The sequence below is a fragment of the Dermacentor andersoni genome, chromosome 3 (genome assembly GCF_023375885.2).
Source record: "Dermacentor andersoni chromosome 3, qqDerAnde1_hic_scaffold, whole genome shotgun sequence".
In the NCBI taxonomy this organism is placed as follows: Eukaryota; Metazoa; Arthropoda; class Arachnida; order Ixodida; family Ixodidae; genus Dermacentor; species Dermacentor andersoni.
Window position 1 is genome coordinate 61,149,361 of NC_092816.1, and position 7,215 is coordinate 61,156,575.

Below are 7,215 nucleotides of genomic sequence, written 5' to 3' on the forward strand. Positions count from 1 at the left end.
AGCCCTTCAGTCTGGCCCGACACTCGCACCGCCTGGGCGCCTCTTTCCGGGTCACGGTTATCCGTTACCATGTGTCTATCAATTCAGACCCTTTCAGCCGAATGCTTTGAGCCGAATGAGAGAGACCTCTTTGAACACTATGCTCAGTCCTTCCGGGAAAACGACTTGCTCCGGACAAGTATGTGTAAAGTATTTCAATGTATAAAGTACAGTTGCACTGAACAGAGGACTTTGCCTGCGTCCGTCGTCTATTGCTCACGTTGCAGCTTAACCACGATTATCTCATATTTAAATCCATTTACTATAGTTATCACATCCCCTTAAGATGACAGTGACAACAGTGGAGTCACAGACTTGCACAGACTTCACGTGCCTCGGGTGGCATGGTTCAAAGATGCAGCTCAGGCACCTACCCTCGGCGTGCGATAAAGTGTGAATCTTTTCTTTTTTCTTCTAAATTTCAGAGAGAACCAATGATCAGCACTAAGCCTACATAAACTAGTTGCAGGCCCTCTGGCTCCTCAAGTTTCTATCAGTTTTTGCTTATTTCCGTGTCGGATACCTCCTGCAAGAACCATTGAGATGCCTACAAACCTTATTGGGCTGCAAAGGGTTAAAACCGAATTCCCGAGAAATACTGTTTCTGGGGCATTGTTGATAAAAATCTATAGTTCTTTTTTGCTATTGTTCAACTGCAACAGAAGTGGCAAAATGGCTGAGCCCGCGTTTTAAAGGAAACATTATTTCTCTCTTCGGCGTTGTTGAATTAGATTAATGCTGCCGTGACGCACCAAACTCGCCTGCGCCACTGCTTTGACTCCCTCTTGTTATATTTTCTTTTTTTTTTCGACAAGCTGCAGTAGCGTACGTTTGTCTTACGCAGTTGAAAAATTTCCGCATCACGACGCCCAAGTCGTGGAGCCGGAAGGATTTAATTAAAGTTACCCCGCGAGTAGCACGGTTCACTCGCAGAATTCCAGTCCAAGAATCTTGGGCTGAAAAAGACCGCAAGACAATAAACCTGTTCTTCCCGTTTCTTGGCTTCTGAGCAACAAGAATAATGTACGGTAGATTCTCGACTATCCCGACCGTTTTATAGCATACGCAAGTAGCGACTCCTCGCTGCGAGTTTTACAAATGAGCTTCGCACAACCAACTGTTTACTTATTATCTTGAACGCGAGCTGTGCCTGTTCGCGCGCCTGCATGCGTGTACGTACGCGTCAAGAAGCGCCGTGGCTGTAACTGTATGTAGAAAAAAAAATTCCAAAGAGGAAGGACAGATTGAGGTGGCGCTGCGGACCGCTTACGGTCATGCCTCTGGAGTTTAATCAAATCAATTGTATACCTCCTGGTCTTTTTCTTGCAGATTGCTGTGAACACGCATTTGATCAGTGCATCTGAGCTCGGATTGAATTCGGATGCCCCCCTACCTTCTGTTGCTCCTTCTCGTTCCACCACCCTCCGTTCTCCTCTACTTTAGGCTCAGCACAGGCACTTGCTTGGAATTACTGTCACAGTGTGCGTGGCCTCCGCGACCAGCTCCGGCAGAGCGCCGTTGCACGCTGGTAGAACTGATCGCGGAGGCCACGCCATCTGCTGTCTCAGTTTTCCGGGACCCGCAAGAGGGCACTTTGTCACTTGCCTTTGTTTACCCTTTTTCTCTGCACTCGCGCTTGTTATTTTGTTTCGTTTAATTTAAGATTGATCACCGGTGGAAATTTTCGTATTTTAGGCATATTGTATTGCAAACTTTGTTTTTCCTAAATCTGCCTGAGTTACAAATTCGCACAACGAGAGTCCCGATATTTCGAGACCCATGCTGCTCTTTCTTCAGGGGCAGGATTAGAAAGCTTCTCATTCGTAAGGGCTCATTGCCACTGTTTGGCCGCTTTCGCTAATATTGAGCCTGGCATGAGTGTGTGTGTGTGTGTGTGTGTGTGTGTGTGTGTGTGTGTGTGTGTGTGTGTGTGTGTGTGCGTGTGCGTGTGCGTGTGTGTGTGTGTGTGTGTGTGTGTGTGTGTGTGTGTGTGTGTGTGTGTGTGTGTGTGTGTGTGTGTGTGCAGGCTTTTTCTATTCTTTTATCCTTCTCTCTCTAACCTATCGCATCCCCTTGCCCCTCCCCCAGTACTGGGTACCCAACCGGAGATAATCTCTGGTTAACCTCCCTGTCTTTCCTTTGCCTTTATCTCTCTCTCTCTCTCTCTGGCATGAGCAATGGAGGAAAATTTCCTCTTACTATCAATTCTAGCCTAAGAGGCTTTTGTGAATAAGGAGTCCACTATTTTAGTTATTTATTCGGTATACCGACATCGCCTGCACGGCATTATTGTAGGGGGTTAAAATACAGGTGTTCACAATGGAAACTTATTCAGCAACATCAAAAGAATACATCAGTAAATACAACAGTCTTTAAGCACTGAAATTTGCAAAAGCGGAAGACAAACTAACAAAGTACCAAACAAAGTAAGTAACAAAGTAACTAACAAAAAAAAGTTGCGTATGTGCAGAGATGAATAACAGAACAATCAAAGAATATGGCTCTCAATAGCATTTTCAATAATAGACGGTGCCATCACTTCATGAGGGAGCTCATTCCAATCGTTAATCGCGTTAGGAAAAAATGAATACTTAAACGCATTGGTACGGCAATGATCAGCTCTAATTTTGTCAGCGTGGTCTCTCCTAGATGAAACGTAATGCGGCTCCTTGATGAACAGTGTTTTGTCGATACCAGTTTTACCTTTATATATATTGTAAAGGAATTTCAATCTTAGGATTTTCCTGCGTGAAGAAAGAGTTTTCCAACCCAATCCTTCCCGTATTCCGGATCCTCTCATAGTAAAATTATAATTTCCTGTTACGAAGCGTGCTGCTTGCTTCTGGACGCGTTCTATTTTGTCTGTGAGGCTTTTAGTGTATGGATCCCAGGTAACGCATGCATATTCTAGAATAGTCCTGACATTTGTTAAATACAAGGTCGCCTTCAGTGAAGAAGGAGAATGCTTAAGATTTTTGTCGGAAAAAGTGAAGAAGACGGTAAGCTTTCGCGCTAATTGAGTTAACATGATTAGTCCAGTCAAGCGTTTCAGGAAACGTAACTCCGAGGTACTTAACATCCTTAGCGGTACTGAGTGCAATATTATGATTATTATTGTCTAGCCATTTGAAATTTCCACGCATACTAGGCAGATATTTCTCTAAGCGGTATGAAAAATTGTGCCTCTGAGGCGTTTCCACCGCTTCACGCCGAGCTTTTCACATCACGGCACCCATTGCTTGCGATGACTAAGTGAGAATGTCTTTGTCTGCTACACGAACACAGTGAATGGTTTGTCGCAAGAGTCATTTGCTTGTTTTCTGAGCCCTGTTGCATCAACTAGAAGGCCAGTTTAATGCTAACCGTCTGTTTAGGAGAGCTCACGCGTTTCGGGCTCTACTCCACATGGGAGATGTATAGGTGCCTACGTGCGGCTAACACGCGCAGGGCATGTATCATAGAGCGAGAGAGTGGGGAATAAAGGGAAAAGCAGGGATGAGGTTAAACAGATGGGCATACCCGGTTTGCTACCCTCCGCTTTCTCCGCTTTGGAAGGAGAAACAGGGGAAGATAAATAATAAAGAAGGAGAGAAAGTACACCATAGGGACCAGCGCTGCAGTGTTGTAGTCGATCCCACGGGCAGCATCTGTGGTACAGATTTCGCACTCTCTCCTTGCATGAATTCCTTACCAGCTAATACATCGTCTTCCTTTTATCTGCTTTTCTATTCCCCTGTACTCTTATGCGGGCCAGCCATGTGCCATTTCTCTTCACACAGTAATATTAATATGACACCTCATCTGCGGGCGGTTCCATTGGCTGCGTGCTTATGAAGGATTCGTGATACCATAGATTATAACAATGACAAAGGATTGTACATGGCTCTTTTAGTCTTGCATAGGCTCTCGTTAAAATTATCAGGAGGTCTAAGCTAGTAATACCTAATTTTCGCAACAGATGCTGCCCACAACTTCTTGTCTTTGAACATGGCACGAGAGAAATCGATATCGTATCCGCCGTGGCTGCTTAAGTGGCTATGGTGATGGGCTGCTAAGCACGAGGTCACGTGATTGATTTCCGCCCATAGCAGCCGCACTTCGATGGGGGCGAAATGCAAAAACACCCCTGCACTTAGATTTAGGTGCACGTTAAGGAACCCCAGGTGGTGAAAATTTCCGGAGTCCCCCGATACGGCGTGCTTCTTAATCAAATCGTGGTTTTGGCACGTAAAACCCGATAATCAATTAATCGATTTCCGAGAGAAAAGATTGCAGATGTATGCCCGATAAATCTGATGCCCACGGTACAAAACTAAGTCCGCAGCTACCCGCTTGCAATTGACGTTATGACATCTCCATGACGTCAGACTCTGGAGCTTCTCCATAAATGGACGCACCTACGCCAGGCTATGCTACGCAGAAAATGCGCTACGAATGCGGTCTATATGGTGGCCACCTTGTGCAGCCCTTTCGCCCGTTTACCTTACCCGGTGTATCTTATAAGGCTTCTACGCCAATGCACCTCACAACTACCGTAACAACAACAACAACAACAACAACAAAAAAATAATAAGAATAATAATCGAGGCAGTAGGCCACCAAGACCCCGCGGATCTTTGAGAAAAGCTATCCAAAAGTAATTGCGATATTTGGTGCCGTATAGCCGGAAGCGTCCCACCTCGTTCAAGTTTTACAGCTTCGCGAGGCCTAGGGCGTGCAACAACCAATTAACAACTCGCGGCTCATCGCACGCCACGGTCAGCAAGTATGTTCTTCATGGTGGGGCAGAACCCCGAGAAAGAGAGTCGCGGGAGAGGGCTACCGAACACTTTAAACTTCTTGCCAAGCTGAGGGCAAACTCAGAGTAAGAAACAGAGAGAGTGCACAGGGAGAATGGAAGACCAATTCACACTGCCTGCGGGACTAAGAGAGGGTTTGGAGAAACAAAGATAGAGAGAGAGAGTGCGTGTGTGTGTCAAAGGGGAAAGCAAAATAGCGCTTTAAACTGCCTTGGAACGCGTGTGCGTAAAAAGCAAGCGCCACGCATAACGCTGAGGGCTCTAACTCGTGTAGAAACTGACGTCGTGCGATACATCGTCACGCGTACCCCGGAGCACATAGCTCCACGAAGTTTCGATGGCGAAGGGGGGTGTTATGTCCACCGCCTGCTTATATAGTTAAGCGCTGCGGCCCACTCTGGTATCCAAGTTGGACGAGAGAGATACGCCGCGGCTAGCTCGCTCTAATTTGCGCCTACGTGTCTCGTCCCGTCTAGCTCTCAAATGAGCGGCGAAGTAATCACTCAGAGAGAGTCTAATGTGGCCTGTAATTAAAGCGCCCTAGAGTACAGAGAGCTCGCCAATGCTCTCCCCCCCGCCCCCCTACCCTCGGGTTGTTCGCACGCATTGGGGCTTCATGGGAGTTGGACGCGAGCATATAACCACTCGCAAGAGCCACTTCATGGCTCGGCAAGTTTAAAGGGCCTGGTGGCTTCGGGAGGCGTCGGGGAAAGCTCCGCTGGCTTGCCACCAGTCTACCACGAGACGGCTCGGAGAGCAGGGGCCACGAAGGCCGAAATTAAATTTCGATCCGCGGCCCGGCTCACTCTCTGCTCCAAGTCGGTACAGGAGGAAAACAAGCATATAGCCGAGCGCGCGTATGGGGACAAAGCAAGGGGGACAAGGCAGAGAGAGATACCCTTCATAAAGAAGTGCCGTATGCAAAAGCGTCTGTCGACGTGTGATTGCGGCGGAAACGAAAGAAAAAAAAGAATGAGCTGACAATGAAACGTCGCTTTATAGTGACAGGCCCAAAACGATTAGCTATGTGTCTGCGAGTAAAGAAGAGGCATATGCGGACATTCAATGCGTACGAAGTCTGTATGGCGAGATTCAAATTAAATTGTCACAACGCGGTCGTCGGCTAGAGTTGAAAAGTCTCTCGGAAAGCAATCACGATGACTGACAATCGACGAGCGCTGAACGGTGAAATCAAAGCTCAGTGAACTTTACACCGAGGGTGCCCTTAAAAGTTGCAGAGCAGAGAGATTGGTACTGCAGGTTCCTAGGTCACTGCAGTCGATCGTTGTCGGTCAATGCCCGTAATAACCGCGCGGTAAACAGAGAGTTCTGCCTGAAGCATTTCTATGTTGAACTGTATGGCGTGGAATGAACCGCCTTCAATGAATGACGGGCGGTGCGGTGGCTACAGAATGACTTGGTTAAGCAGCTATGAGCCATTTCCAGCACTTTTCTGAACACTTCTAACAACGGCACATTGCAATGCACTGCTTAGCCCATTGGTTGATAGGTTATTAAATAACAACTCCTATTAATCTGACTCGTTGTACCGTGGGCAGCGTACGTCGGTGAACATTACTGCTGGAGCTCACATTTGTGGCAAGCAGACAGCGCAATTAAACCACATACACATTCTTGGCCGCGTGGCCAGCTCGTGCTCTGGTGAAAACAACTAAAGTCGTAGATGAGTCAGTTTGCCTGAGTTTTGATATTTCTTCGCTTCGGTTCGGCTAGCGACAATTCTCTCTGAGGCAGCAACCGTGTTGTCCCATCTTGGCAGTTTTAAAATGACATCTTTTCTTAGGTAATGTCGAGGCCTCGATAAACTCATAAACTTTTCTCACTCCTTACTGTCATCTCCAGAAAGCGTTTAAAACTTCAATTTTTCCCAGTCCTGTGAATCTGTATCTTTCATTTTTTTTTGCCGGATAGCCTCACATTGTTTAATATGTTCTACATTTTCCCATTCTTGAACGCGCGTCTGATTTTTTTTTTTTTTACCACTGCATTTATTTATAATGCGTCACATAGGAGAGTACAGAGCTTTCACCGGAATAGCCTAATGATACTTCACCGTCATTTTGCACTTCTCTTCGAGCATGGCAAGGAACATGCAGAGTTGTACAAACGCCCAGCTTTGCTACAGCCTTAAGCATGTTTGTGAATAGGCTCATGCTCTCAGCGCCTTAGGTTTTCATGTAGTGAGACTACTGCCTTTAAGTACGCACTTCGATAGCGTTTCTAGCTCTAACTCTGTTATCTTCAGCTTTGTTTGCGCGAATCCGACGCGAATTAATCCTGTAAGAAGTCGGGCTAACCCAACCGTACCAGATAGTATCTGCATGCGCCATGTTCTGGCTGGCCGATATCCCAGCAT